The sequence below is a fragment of the Cherax quadricarinatus genome, chromosome 30, assembly GCF_038502225.1.
Source record: "Cherax quadricarinatus isolate ZL_2023a chromosome 30, ASM3850222v1, whole genome shotgun sequence".
NCBI classification, from domain to species: Eukaryota; Metazoa; Arthropoda; class Malacostraca; order Decapoda; family Parastacidae; genus Cherax; species Cherax quadricarinatus.
Window position 1 is genome coordinate 26,618,556 of NC_091321.1, and position 16,151 is coordinate 26,634,706.

At 46.3% G+C, this 16,151-nt stretch overlaps 1 protein-coding gene across 2 annotated transcripts in view; it reads left to right on the forward strand.

Annotated features, from left to right (window-relative positions):
* LOC128692768 (high affinity cAMP-specific and IBMX-insensitive 3',5'-cyclic phosphodiesterase 8B) overlaps window positions 1–16,151 on the forward strand; it is a 659,454-nt gene that overhangs the window by 68,024 nt on the left and 575,279 nt on the right. The gene's annotated exons all lie outside the window — the stretch shown is intronic.

Below are 16,151 nucleotides of genomic sequence, written 5' to 3' on the forward strand. Positions count from 1 at the left end.
TGATGCAGTCGCACATATGATGATGCAGTCGCACATATGATGCAGTCGCACATATGATGATACAGTCGCACATATGATGATACAGTCGCACATATGATGATGCAGTCGCACATATGATGATGCAGTAGCACATATGATGATGCAGTCGCACATATGATGCAGTCGCACATATGATGATGCAGTCGCACATATGATGCAGTCGCACATATGATGATGCAGTCGCACATATGATACAGTCGCACATATGATGATGCAGTCGCACATATGATGATACAGTCGCACATATGATGATACAGTCGCACATATGATGCAATCGCACATATGATGATAGTCGCACATATGATGATGCAGTCGCACATATGATGATACAGTCGCACATATGATGATACAGTCGCACATATGATGCAATCGCACATATGATGATACAGTCGCACATATGATGATGCAGTCGCACATATGATGATACAGTCGCACATATGATGATGCAGTCGCACATATGATGATGCAGTTGCACATATGATGATGCAGTCGCACATATGATGATGCAATCGCACATATGATGATACAGTCGCACATATGATGCAGTCGCACATATGATGATGCAGTTGCACATATGATGATGCAGTTGCACATATGATGATGCAATCGCACATAAGATGCATAGAAAAAAGGTGTACGGAAAGATGACAAGACGTAGCTTCAACTTTCTAACAAAACCACATTGAGAATATAGTGAGCTAAGTAAAGTCGCAGGCTGCTGTTGGAGGGTAAACTGAGGAAGAAGCCTGACGGCTCATGTGCAGGATACAGCTAACACTTGGGCAGGAAGTCTGCTTATAAATGATATTAGATTATTTATATATATATATGTCGTGCCGAATATGTAAAACTGGTCAATTAGCAAGAACTCATTTAAAATTAAGTCCTTTCTAAAAAATTCTCTTATACGTTTAAAGATATATTTTTTCAATAATGTTAATGTTAAAATTTTTAATTTTGTTCCAAAAGAATCTTAGAAAACTTACCTAACCTTATAACAAGAGCAATTTATTTTAACCTAACCCAACTAAATATATTTTAAATACTTTTACAATAATTTAATACTAAACAAACACAATCAAATACTATATTTTTTTCGTTAGGTTCAGAATGATTTTGGCGAAATTATTGCATACACAAATTTTCACTTGTCCTATATGGCAAGATGAGCGTTGCTATTTAAGCCAAGATCGCAATTTTTGCCTATTCGGCACGACATATATATATATATATATAATATATATATAATATATATATATATATATATATATATATATATATATATATATATATATATATATATATATATATATATATATAATCACACAATAGTGTACACTGTTGACACTGCCACAGTGGCAACTTCTGTTCCTCAAGGCACAGCGCTTACCCCAATTTTCTTTCTCGCTCACATATCTGAGATAGACAAAGATACAAATCCTTCCATTGCATTATCCTTCACCGACGATACTAAAATTTGTATGAGGCCGACATCCATTGATGACGCAGCTAACCTTCAAGCAGATTATACCAAGGTTTCCAGTGGGCCACAGAATACAACATGTTCATCGACCACCAATTTATTCTCCTCCAATATTGAAAAAACTAAAAGAAATAGGAACACTACAAAACACAGTCAAGGTAGTTTGTAGAGCGTCGGAGACCTGGGGATAACCAAGGAAGATTGTATATTCCGAGAAGACAATAGTGTTATTGTCACAGCTGCATAGTAAAGATGCCAAGCCAGTGATTCTCTTTTTTATGGCACTTCTACTCACCAGACTGCAATATTGCTTTGTGCTGTCATTCCCGGTTCAAGCTGGAAAATGTTTCTATCGGGATATGATGGGAACTTTTACTGCCTTACGCTGAAGTATGTAATACTTCAAACTTTACTCCTTGAAGTACAAAAAAAAAAATATTTATTATAATTTACATCAGGAAAATACTGGAGGGACTGGTTCCAAATCTGTACGGTGGAATAGCTCCTTACGAGATGGAGAGGTACAGTAGACAATGCAAATTAGCCTAAATGAAAAACAGAGATGCAATAAGTACTGTAGGGGGTATATTTATAAGTGTATAGAATTCAAAAAATTTCAAGGCCCTTCTCAAAATATAAAGGAAATAACCATCGACACTTTCTGTCTATACACGTTCCCACAATTTTTTTCCTAGTCATCAGAACTGTGGAGTCTGTCGCTCTGCGCGCAGACCACGGGAGAGAGGATCCTCTTATTTATAACCAGGCAGCTTTTCTGTGCTGGCTGTTCATCCGTATGCTGCCTGCTGTCATTTTCTGTTTACATAAGCATGTACATGAAGCAAGTATCTTACTCTTACTGCCTGTGGTTGTGGTGACAGGTCTGACCTCACGTGGTCTGGGTTACAAGTGTGTATAGACCACTCTTCCGAGGCAGGGTGTCAGGTGTTGTCTGAAGCAGGGTGTCAGGTGTCTTGGGAAGTATTTAGAGGTATAGGTCTCTCTCATCTGCGACAGGGTGCAGCGTGTCAAGTGTTATTTAAGGCAGGGTGTCAGGCGCCTGGGAAGTAACCTTCAGGAGACAAGTTCTTTATCTGTGCCACCTGATACCACATTATTATGACGAATAAGTTCAAGTAAGTTCAAAGGTCTGCTACTAGACTAGTCCTGGAGATGAGGATCATGAGCAGCGATGAAAGGTTAACAGAGTCGAACTCAAATGCCACCGGAGACATGATCGTGACGTGAACGATGCTTGGTGTATCAACAAGGTCGGCGGCCAAACAGTCGGCTTTTACATGAGAAAAAATAAACTAAATGTGTATCACTGAAAGGTAAATACCCAGATGAGGCAAAGAGACATTAGAAGGAATTTTTATCATTGTTATGGTCATTAAAAGAAGAGGACCTAGAAAAATAATTAACGTACATTCAGAAATAAGGATGACAATTCTCAGAGACCCAGAGAGCAAGTAAACCTCTTGACTGAAGGTTACTTAGCAGAGCAAAGTGGTCAAGCGCCAGAGTATGGAAGACAGAAGAGAAAAAGATAAGAAAATGAGTAAAATAGGTAGAAGAGAATCAGGGGGAATAACACTGCGTCAGGGACCACATCAAAGCTCGAGTAACTACACATCCACATCAGAAGGTAGATGACAATATAACAACACCTCATAAAACTCAGGAAGGACGTGAGCCTAACGGGAACGACACAGACTGGAAAATATCTCAACGACAAGAGAAGTCAAGAAGTCACTGAGCAAATTGTATTCGTCACAAGCAGCGGGACCTGTTAATGTATCCCAGGGCCTCTGAACGACGGAACACAGCCAGTATATGTACTGCTGACCAACACTTCAGCCTGGCACTGCAAACTGAACACCTGACACAGAATATAAAAACAAAATGTTCCACCATTATTAAAAGAAAGAAACAGTTGAGGTGAACTTACAAACATGAAACATTGTCAGGAATGTTGTCTAAAGTAATGGAGATGAGAAACAGAGAATAATGTGGTGGTGGCAGGTGTGGTGGTGGCAGGTGTGGTGGTGGCAGGTGTGGTGGTGTCAGGTGTGGTGGTGGCAGGTGTGGAGGTGGCAGGTGTGGTGGTGGCAGGTGTGGAGGTGGCAGGTGTGGTGGTGGCAGGTGTGGTGGTGGCAGGTGTGGTGGTGGCAGGTGTGGTGGTGGCAGGTGTGGTGGTGGCAGGTGTGGAGGTGGCAGGTGTGGTGGTGGCAGGTGTGGAGGTGGCAGGTGTGGTGGTGGCAGGTGTGGTGGTGGCAGGCGTGGTGGTGGCAGGTGTGGTGGTGGCAGGTGTGGTGGGGGCAGGTGTGGAGGTGGCAGGTGTGGTGGTGGCAGGTGTGGTGGTGGCAGGTGTGGTGGTGGCAGGTGTGGTGGTGGCAGGTGTGGTGGTGGCAGGTGTGGTGGTGGCAGGTGTGGAGGTGGCAGGTGTGGTGGTGGCAGGTGTGGAGGTGGCAGGTGTGGTGGTGGCAGGTGTGGTGGTGGCAGGTGTGGTGGTGGCAGGTGTGGTGGTGGCAGGTGTGGTGGTGGCAGGTGTGGTGGTGGCAGGTGTGGAGGTGGCAGGTGTGGTGGCAGGTGTGGTGGTGGCAGGTGTGGAGGTGGCAGGTGTGGTGGTGGCAGGTGTAGAGGTGGCAGGTGTGGTGGTGGCAGGTGTGGTGGTGGCAGGTGTGGAGGTGGCAGGTGTGGTGGTGGCAGGTGTGGAGGTGGCAGGTGTGGTGGTGGCAGGTGTGGTGGTGGCAGGTGTGGTGGTGGCAGGTGTGGTGGTGGCAGGTGTGGTGGTGGCAGGTGTGGTGGTGGCAGGTGTGGAGGTGGCAGGTGTGGTGGTGGCAGGTGTGGTGGTGGCAGGTGTGGTGGTGGCAGGTGTGGTGGTGGCAGGTGTGGTGGTGGCAGGTGTGGTGGTGGCAGGTGTGGAGGTGACAGTCAACACAAACATCTGTTATATTTAGTAATATTAATTCTTATCTCAGTGACATTCATTGATGGTTCACCTGCACTCTTGTGCACTCAGTGATGGTTCACCTGCACTCTTGTGCACTCAGTGATGGTTCACCTGCACTCTTGTGCACTCAGTGATGGTTCACCTGCACTCTTGTGCACTCAGTGATGGTTCACCTGCACTCTTGTGCACTCAGTGATGGTTCACCTGCGCTCTTGTGCACTCAGTGATGGTTCACCTGCGCTCTTGTGCACTCAGTGATGGTTCACCTGCGCTCTTGTGCACTCAGTGATGGTTCACCTGCACTCTTGTGCACTCAGTGATGGTTCACCTGCACTCTTGTGCACTCAGTGATGGTTCACCTGCGCTCTTGTGCACTCAGTGATGGTTCACCTGCACTCTTGTGCACTCAGTGATGGTTCACCTGCGCTCTTGTGCACTCAGTGATGGTTCACCTGCGCTCTTGTGCACTCAGTGATGGTTCACCTGCACTCTTGTGCACTCAGTGATGGTTCACCTGCACTCTTGTGCACTCAGTGATGGTTCACCTGCACTCTTGTGCACTCAGTAATGGTTCACCTGCACTCTTGGTTCACCTGCACTCTTGTGCACTCAGTAATGGTTCACCTGCGCTCTTGTGCACTCAGTAATGGTTCACCTGCACTCTTGTGCACTCAGTAATGGTTCACCTGCACTCTTGTGCACTCTAATGGTTCACCTGCGCTCTTGTGCACTCAGTAATGGTTCACCTGCGCTCTTGTGCACTCAGTAATGGTTCATCTGCGCTCTTGTGCACTCAGTAATGGTTCACCTGCACTCTTGTGCACTCAGTAATGGTTCACCTGCACTCTTGTGCACTCAGTAATGGTTCACCTGCACTCTTGTGCACTCAGTAATGGTTCACCTGCACTCTTGTGCACTCAGTGATGGTTCACCTGCACTCTTGTGCAGTCAGTAATGGTTCACCTGCACTCTTGTGCACTCAGTGATGGTTCACCTGCACTCTTGTGCACTCAGTGATGGTTCACCTGCGCTCTTGTGCACTCAGTGATGGTTCACCTGCGCTCTTGTGCACTCAGTGATGGTTCACCTGCACTCTTGTGCACTCAGTGATGGTTCACCTGCACTCTTGTGCACTCAGTGATGGTTCACCTGCACTCTTGTGCACTCAGTAATGGTTCACCTGCACTCTTGGTTCACCTGCACTCTTGTGCACTCAGTAATGGTTCACCTGCGCTCTTGTGCACTCAGTAATGGTTCACCTGCACTCTTGTGCACTCAGTAATGGTTCACCTGCACTCTTGTGCACTCTAATGGTTCACCTGCGCTCTTGTGCACTCAGTAATGGTTCACCTGCGCTCTTGTGCACTCAGTAATGGTTCATCTGCGCTCTTGTGCACTCAGTAATGGTTCACCTGCACTCTTGTGCACTCAGTAATGGTTCACCTGCACTCTTGTGCACTCAGTAATGGTTCACCTGCACTCTTGTGCACTCAGTGATGGTTCACCTGCACTCTTGTGCAGTCAGTAATGGTTCACCTGCACTCTTGTGCACTCAGTAATGGTTCACCTGCACTCTTGTGCACTCAGTAATGGTTCACCTGCACTCTTGTGCACTCAGTAATGGTTCACCTGCACTCTTGTGCACTCAGTAATGGTTCACCTGCACTCTTGTGCACTCAGTAATGGTTCACCTGCGCTCTTGTGCACTCAGTAATGGTTCACCTGCACTCTTGTGCACTCAATGGTTCACCTGCACTATTGTGCACTCAGTAATGGTTCACCTGCGCTCTTGTGCACTCAGTGATGGTTCACCTGCACTCTTGTGCACTCAGTAATGGTTCTCCTGCGCTCTTGTGCACTCAGTAATGATTCACCTGCACTCTTGTGCACTCAGTAATGGTTCACCTGCACTCTTGTGCACTCAGTAATGGTTCACCTGCGCTCTTGTGCACTCAGTGATGGTTCACCTGCACTCTTGTGCACTCAGTAATGGTTCACCTGCGCTCTTGTGCACTCAGTAATGGTTCACCTGCACTCTTGTGCACTCAGTAATGGTTCACCTGCGCTCTTGTCTACAAAGTGATGGTGGCAGCGTGGTGCCTGCACTGACTGGTGCCAGGTGGCAGCGTGGTGCCTGGCACTGACACACTGTTGTAAGGTGACAGTGTGGTGCCTGGCACTGACTCAGTGGTGCCAGATGGCAGCGTGGTGCCTAGTACTGACTCACTGGTGCCAAGCACTGGTGCCAGGTGGCAGCGTGGTGACAGGCACTTACTGGTGGCAGCGTGGTGCCAGGCACTGACTATGGTGCCACCTTCATTAAGTTTAGTCTATTGGCATCTGTGATATAAGAGGGAAGACTGGTACAACGGCTTCCCTCAATCCCCTCCCCCAAACCCTCCCCTCAACCCTCTAACCAACCCCTCCCCTCAACCCTCTAACCAACCCCTCCCCTCCCCCGATAACCAACCCCTTCCCTCAACCCTCTAACCAACCCCTCCCCTCAACCCTCTAACCAAACCCTCCCCACAACCCTCTAACCAACCCCTTCCCTCCCCCTATAACCAACCCCTTCCCTCAACCCTCTAACCAACCCCTCCCCTCAACCCTCTAACCAACCCCTCCCCTCCCCCTATAACCAACCCCTTCCATCAACCCTCTAACCAACCCCTCCCCTCAACCCTCTAACCAACCCCTCCTCTCCCCCTCTAACCAACCCCTCCCCCCCTCAAACCTACGTTCATAACTAACATACATTAAACTGTATATTTTTAACCCCATTATAAACTTACTCTGCAACTTGTGTCCTTCTTGCACACGTTGATGTAGAGGATACTGGGGTTATGAACCCCGGGGATACCTGTGTGTGTTGTAGAGGATACTGGGGTTATGAACCCCGGGGATACCTGTGTTGTAGAGGATACTGGGGTTATGAACCCCGGGGATACCTGTGTTGTAGAGTATACTGTGGTTATGAACCCCGGGGATACCTGTGTTGTAGAGGATACTGGGGTTATGAACCCCGGGGATACCTGTGTTGTAGAGTATACTGTGGTTATGAACCCCGGGGATACCTGTGTTGTAGAGGATACTGGGGTTATGAACCCCGGGGATACCTGTGTTGTAGAGGATACTGTGGTTATGAACCCCGGGGATACCTGTGTTGTAGAGGATACTGGGGTTATGAACCCCGGGGATACCTGTGTTGTAGAGTATACTGTGGTTATGAACCCCGGGGATACCTGTGTTGTAGAGGATACTGGGGTTATGAACCCCGGGGATACCTGTGTTGTAGAGGATACTGTGGTTATGAACCCCGGGGATACCTGTGTTGTAGAGGATACTGGGGTTATGAACCCCGGGGATACCTGTGTTGTAGAGGATACTGGGGTTATGAACCCCGGGGATACCTGTGTTGTAGAGGATACTGGGGTTATGAACCCCGGGGATACCTGTGTTGTAGAGGATACTGTGGTTATGAACCCCGGGGATACCTGTGTTGTAGAGGATACTGGGGTTATGAACCCCGGGGATACCTGTGTTGTAGAGGATACTGGGGTTATGAACCCCGGGGATACCTGTGTTGTAGAGTATACTGTGGTTATGAACCCCGGGGATACCTGTGTTGTAGAGGATACTGGGGTTATGAACCCCGGGGATACCTGTGTTGTAGAGTATACTGTGGTTATGAACCCCGGGGATACCTGTGTTGTAGAGGATACTGGGGTTATGAACCCCGGGGATACCTGTGTTGTAGAGGATACTGTGGTTATGAACCCCGGGGATACCTGTGTTGTAGAGGATACTGGGGTTATGAACCCCGGGGATACCTGTGTTGTAGAGGATACTGTGGTTATGAACCCCGGGGATACCTGTGTTGTAGAGGATACTGGGGTTATGAACCCCGGGGATACCTGTGTGTGTTGTAGAGGATACTGGGGTTATGAACCCCGGGGATACCTGTGTTGTAGAGGATACTGGGGTTATGAACCCCGGGGATACCTGTGTTGTAGAGGATACTGTGGTTATGAACCCCGGGGATACCTGTGTTGTAGAGGATACTGTGGTTATGAACCCCGGGGATACCTGTGTTGTAGAGGATACTGTGGTTATGAACCCCGGGGATACCTGTGTTGTAGAGGATACTGTGGTTATGAACCCCGGGGATACCTGTGTTGTAGAGGATACTGTGGTTATGAACCCCGGGGATACCTGTGTTGTAGAGGATACTGTGGTTATGAACCCCGGGGATACCTGTGTTGTAGAGGATACTGGGGTTATGAACTCCGGGGATACCTGTGTTGTAGAGGATACTGTGGTTATGAACCCCGGGGATACCTGTGTTGTAGAGGATACTGGGGTTATGAACCCCGGGGATACCTGTTGTAGAGGATACTGTGGTTATGAACCCCGGGGATACCTGTGTTGTAGAGGATACTGGGGTTATGAACCCCGGGGATACCTGTGTTGTAGAGGATACTGGGGTTATGAACCCCGGGGATACCTGTGTTGTAGAGGATACTGGGGTTATGAACCCCGGGGATACCTGTGTTGTAGAGGATACTGTGGTTATGAACCCCGGGGATACCTGTGTTGTAGAGGATACTGTGGTTATGAACCCCGGGGATACCTGTTGTAGAGGATACTGTGGTTATGAACCCCGGGGATACCTGTGTTGTAGAGGATACTGTGGTTATGAACCCCGGGGATACCTGTGTTGTAGAGGATACTGTGGTTATGAACCCCGGGGATACCTGTGTTGTAGAGGATACTGTGGTTATGAACCCCGGGGATACCTGTGTTGTAGAGGATACTGGGGTTATGAACCCCGGAGATACCTGTGTTGTAGAGGATACTGTGGTTATGAACCCCGGGGATACCTGTGTTGTAGAGGATACTGGGGTTATGAACCCCGGGGATACCTGTTGTAGAGGATACTGTGGTTATGAACCCCGGGGATACCTGTGTTGTAGAGGATACTGGGGTTATGAACCCCGGGAATACCTGTGTTGTAGAGGATACTGGGGTTATGAACCCCGGGGATACCTGTGTTGTAGAGGATACTGGGGTTATGAACCCCGGGAATACCTGTGTTGTAGAGGATACTGGGGTTATGAACCCCGGGGATACCTGTGTTGTAGAGGATACTGTGGTTATGAACCCCGGGGATACCTGTGTTGTAGAGGATACTGGGGTTATGAACCCCGGGAATACCTGTGTTGTACAGGATACTGGGGTTATGAACCCCGGGAATACCTGTGTTGTAGAGGATACTGGGGTTATGAACCCCGGGGATACCTGTGTTGTAGAGGATACTGTGGTTATGAACCCCGGGGATACCTGTGTTGTAGAGGATACTGGGGTTATGAACCCCGGGAATACCTGTGTTGTAGAGGATACTGGGGTTATGAACCCCGGGGATACCTGTGTTGTAGAGGATACTGGGGTTATGAACCCCGGGGATACCTGTGTTGTAGAGGATACTGGGGTTATGAACCCCGGGGATACCTGTGTTGTAGAGGATACTGGGGTTATGAACCCCGGGGATACCTGTGTTGTAGAGGATACTGGGGTTATGAACCCCGGGGATACCTGTGTTGTAGAGGATACTGGGGTTATGAACCCCGGGGATACCTGTGTTGTAGAGGATACTGGGGTTATGAACCCCGGGGATACCTGTGTTGTAGAGGATACTGGGGTTATGAACCCCGGGGATACCTGTGTTGTAGAGGATACTGGGGTTATGAACCCCGGGGATACCTGTGTGTGTTGTAGAGGATACTGGGGTTATGAACCCCGGGGATACCTGTGTGTGTTGTAGAGGATACTGGGGTTATGAACCCCGGGGATACCTGTGTGTGTTGTAGAGGATACTGGGGTTATGAACCCCGGGGATACCTGTGTGTGTTGTAGAGGATACTGGGGTTATGAACCCCGGGGATACCTGTGTGTGTAGAGGATACTGGGGTTATGAACCCTGGGGATACCTGTGTGTAGAGGATACTCTGGTTATGAACCCCGGGGATACCTGTGTGTGTTGTAGAGGATACTGGGGTTATGAACCCCGGGGATACCTGTGTGTGTTGTAGAGGATACTGGGGTTATGAACCCCGGGGATACCTGTGTGTGTTGTAGAGGATACTGGGGTTATGAACCCCGGGGATACCTGTGTGTGTTGTAGAGGATACTGGGGTTATGAACCCCGGGGATACCTGTGTGTGTTTTAGAGGATACTGGGGTTATGAACCCCGGGGATACCTGTGTGTGTTGTAGAGGATACTGTGGTTATGAACCCCGGGGATACCTGTGTGTGTTGTAGAGGATACTGTGGTTATGAACCCCGGGGATACCTGTGTGTGTTGTAGAGGATACTGTGGTTATGAACCCCGGGGATACCTGTGTGTGTTGTAGCGGATACTGTGGTTATGAACCCTGGGGATACCTGTGTGTGTTGTAGAGGATACTGTGGTTATGAACCCTGGGGATACCTGTGTGTTGTAGAGGATACTGTGGTTATGAACCCCGGGGATACCTGTGTGTTGTAGAGGATACTGGGGTTATGAACCCCGGGATACCTGTGTGTGTTGTAGAGGATACTGTGGTTATGAACCCCGGGGATACCTGTGTGTGTTGATGTACAGGATACAGTAAGACATCTCATACTCCCTCATTCAGTAACACACATCATACTCCATCATACAGTAACACACATACTCCCTCATACAGTAACACGCATACTCCCTCATACAGTAACACATACTCCCTCATACAGTAACACATACTCCCTCATACAGTAACACATACTCCCTCATACAGTAACACATACTCCCTCATACAGTAACACACACACTCCCTCATACAGTAACACACATACTCCCTCATACAGTAACACATACTCCCTCATACAGTAACACATACTCCCTCATACAGTAACACATACTCCCTCATACAGTAACACATACTCCCTCATACAGTAACACACACACTCCCTCATACAGTAACACACATACTCCCTCATACAGTAACACACATACTCCCTCATACAGTAACACATACTCCCTCATACAGTAACACACATACTCCCTCATACAGTAACACATACTCCCTCATACAGTAACACATACTCCCTCATACAGTAACACATACTCCCTCATACAGTAACACATACTCCCTCATACAGTAACACACATACTCCCTCATACATTAACACACATACTCCCTCATACAGTAACACACATACTCCCTCATACAGTAACACATACTCCCTCATACATTAACACACATACTCCCTCATACAGTAACACATCATACTCCCTCATACAGTAACACACATACTCCCTCATACAGTAACACACATACTCCCTCATACAGTAACACACATACTCCCTCATACAGTAACACACATACTCCCTCATACAGTAACACATACTCCCTCATACAGTAACACACATACTCCCTCATACAGTAACACATACTCCCTCATACAGTAACACACATACTCCCTCATACAGTAACACATACTCCCTCATACAGTAACACATACTCCCTCATACAGTAACACACATACTCCCTCATACAGTAACACATACTCCCTCATACAGTAACACACATACTCCCTCATACATTAACACACATACTCCCTCATACAGTAACACACATACTCCCTCATACAGTAACACATACTCCCTCATACAGTAACACACACACTCCCTCATACAGTAACACACATACTCCCTCATACAGTAACACACATACTCCCTCATACAGTAACACACACACTCCCTCATACAGTAACACATACTCCCTCATACAGTAACACACATCATACTCCATCATACAGTAACACACACACTCCCTCATACAGTAACACACATACTCCCTCATACAGTAACACATACTCCCTCATACAGTAACACACATACTCCCTCATACAGTAACACATACTCCCTCATACAGTAACACATACTCCCTCATACAGTAACACACATACTCCCTCATACAGTAACACATACTCCCTCATACAGTAACACACATACTCCCTCATACATTAACACACATACTCCCTCATACAGTAACACACATACTCCCTCATACAGTAACACATACTCCCTCATACAGTAACACACACACTCCCTCATACAGTAACACACATACTCCCTCATACAGTAACACACATACTCCCTCATACAGTAACACACACACTCCCTCATACAGTAACACATCATACTCCCTCATTCAGTAACACACATCATACTCCATCATACAGTAACACACATACTCCCTCATACAGTAACACGCATACTCCCTCATACAGTAACACATACTCCCTCATACAGTAACACATACTCCCTCATACAGTAACACATACTCCCTCATACAGTAACACATACTCCCTCATACAGTAACACACACACTCCCTCATACAGTAACACACATACTCCCTCATACAGTAACACATACTCCCTCATACAGTAACACATACTCCCTCATACAGTAACACATACTCCCTCATACAGTAACACATACTCCCTCATACAGTAACACACACACTCCCTCATACAGTAACACACATACTCCCTCATACAGTAACACACATACTCCCTCATACAGTAACACATACTCCCTCATACAGTAACACATACTCCCTCATACAGTAACACATCATACTCCCTCATTCAGTAACACACATCATACTCCATCATACAGTAACACACATACTCCCTCATACAGTAACACGCATACTCCCTCATACAGTAACACATACTCCCTCATACAGTAACACATACTCCCTCATACAGTAACACATACTCCCTCATACAGTAACACACACACTCCCTCATACAGTAACACACATACTCCCTCATACAGTAACACATACTCCCTCATACAGTAACACATACTCCCTCATACAGTAACACATACTCCCTCATACAGTAACACATACTCCCTCATACAGTAACACACACACTCCCTCATACAGTAACACACATACTCCCTCATACAGTAACACACATACTCCCTCATACAGTAACACATACTCCCTCATACAGTAACACACATACTCCCTCATACAGTAACACATACTCCCTCATACAGTAACACATACTCCCTCATACAGTAACACACATACTCCCTCATACAGTAACACATACTCCCTCATACAGTAACACACATACTCCCTCATACATTAACACACATACTCCCTCATACAGTAACACACATACTCCCTCATACAGTAACACATACTCCCTCATACAGTAACACACACACTCCCTCATACAGTAACACACATACTCCCTCATACAGTAACACACATACTCCCTCATACAGTAACACACACACTCCCTCATACAGTAACACATCATACTCCCTCATACAGTAACACACATACTCCCTCATACAGTAACACACATACTCCCTCATACAGTAACACTCCCTCATACAGTAACACATCATACTCCCTCATACAGTAACACATCATACTCCCTCATACAGTAACACACATACTCCCTCATACAGTAACACACACACTCCCTCATACAGTAACACATCATACTCCCTCATACAGTAACACACATACTCCCTCATACAGTAACACACATACTCCCTCATACAGTAACACACATACTCCCTCATACAGTAACACATCATACTCCCTCATACAGTAACACACATACTCCCTCATACAGTAACACACATACTCCCTCATACAGTAACACACATACTCCCTCATACAGTAACACATACTCCCTCATACAGTAACACACATACTCCCTCATACAGTAACACATACTCCCTCATACAGTAACACACATACTCCCTCATACAGTAACACATACTCCCTCATACAGTAACACATACTCCCTCATACAGTAACACACATACTCCCTCATACAGTAACACATACTCCCTCATACAGTAACACACATACTCCCTCATACAGTAACACACATACTCCCTCATACATTAACACACATACTCCCTCATACAGTAACACACATACTCCCTCATACAGTAACACATACTCCCTCATACAGTAACACATACTCCCTCATACAGTAACACATACTCCCTCATACAGTAACACACACACTCCCTCATACAGTAACACACATACTCCCTCATACAGTAACACACATACTCCCTCATACAGTAACACATACTCCCTCATACAGTAACACACATACTCCCTCATACAGTAACACATACTCCCTCATACAGTAACACATACTCATACAGTAACACACATACTCCCTCATACAGTAACACACATACTCCCTCATACAGTAACACACATACTCCCTCATACAGTAACACACATACTCCCTCATACAGTAACACATACTCCCTCATACAGTAACACACACACTCCCTCATACAGTAACACACATACTCCCTCATACAGTAACACACATACTCCCTCATACAGTAACACACACACTCCCTCATACAGTAACACATCATACTCCCTCATACAGTAACACACATACTCCCTCATACAGTAACACACATACTCCCTCATACAGTAACACACATACTCCCTCATACAGTAACACATCATACTCCCTCATACAGTAACACATCATACTCCCTCATACAGTAACACACATACTCCCTCATACAGTAACACACACACTCCCTCATACAGTAACACATCATACTCCCTCATACAGTAACACACATACTCCCTCATACAGTAACACACATACTCCCTCATACAGTAACACACATACTCCCTCATACAGTAACACATCATACTCCCTCATACAGTAACACACATACTCCCTCATACAGTAACACACATACTCCCTCATACAGTAACACACATACTCCCTCATACAGTAACACATACTCCCTCATACAGTAACACACATACTCCCTCATACAGTAACACATACTCCCTCATACAGTAACACACATACTCCCTCATACAGTAACACATACTCCCTCATACAGTAACACATACTCCCTCATACAGTAACACACATACTCCCTCATACAGTAACACATACTCCCTCATACAGTAACACACATACTCCCTCATACATTAACACACATACTCCCTCATACAGTAACACACATACTCCCTCATACAGTAACACATACTCCCTCATACAGTAACACACACACTCCCTCATACAGTAACACACATACTCCCTCATACAGTAACACACATACTCCCTCATACAGTAACACACACACTCCCTCATACAGTAACACATCATACTCCCTCATACAGTAACACACATCATACTCCATCATACAGTAACACACACACTCCCTCATACAGTAACACACATACTCCCTCATACAGTAACACACATACTCCCTCATACAGTAACACACATACTCCCTCATACAGTAACACACATACTCCCTCATACAGTAACACACACACTCCCTCATACAGTAACACATCATACTCCCTCATACAGTAACACACATCATACTCCATCATACAGTAACACACATCATATTCCCTGATGCAGTAAGATGCATCATACTCCCTCATACAGTAAGATGCATCATACTCCCTCATACAGTAAGATGCATCATACTCCCTCATACAGTAAGATGCATCATACTCCCTCATACAGTAAGATGCATCATACTCCCTCATACAGTAACACACATACTCCCTCATACAGTAACACACATCATACTCCCTCATAC